Consider the following 288-nt stretch of genomic DNA (forward strand, 5'->3'; position numbering starts at 1 on the left):
CAACCCGATACTGGATTCGAAAAGTTTCTCTCTCCTTTCGTCGTTATTTACACCGGACGGACTCACGGCCGGCTCTAGCTGGGTGTCATATATATATACGTCCCACGCTCATGCTGCCACTAGCGCGCAACAGAGTAGGGTGTCAATGACAACGACACAGCATTGAAACGAGCTACACAAGCCGGTCTCTCTTGATACCAATGTAAACGAGCATTAAGTTATCTTCAGACTGCCCGATATTTTCGTCCTTTGGACTTTCCCAACGATTCCTTTTTTTCTTTTTTTTTT

The sequence above is a fragment of the Megalopta genalis genome, unplaced genomic scaffold, assembly GCF_051020955.1.
Source record: "Megalopta genalis isolate 19385.01 unplaced genomic scaffold, iyMegGena1_principal scaffold0627, whole genome shotgun sequence".
NCBI classification, from domain to species: Eukaryota; Metazoa; Arthropoda; class Insecta; order Hymenoptera; family Halictidae; genus Megalopta; species Megalopta genalis.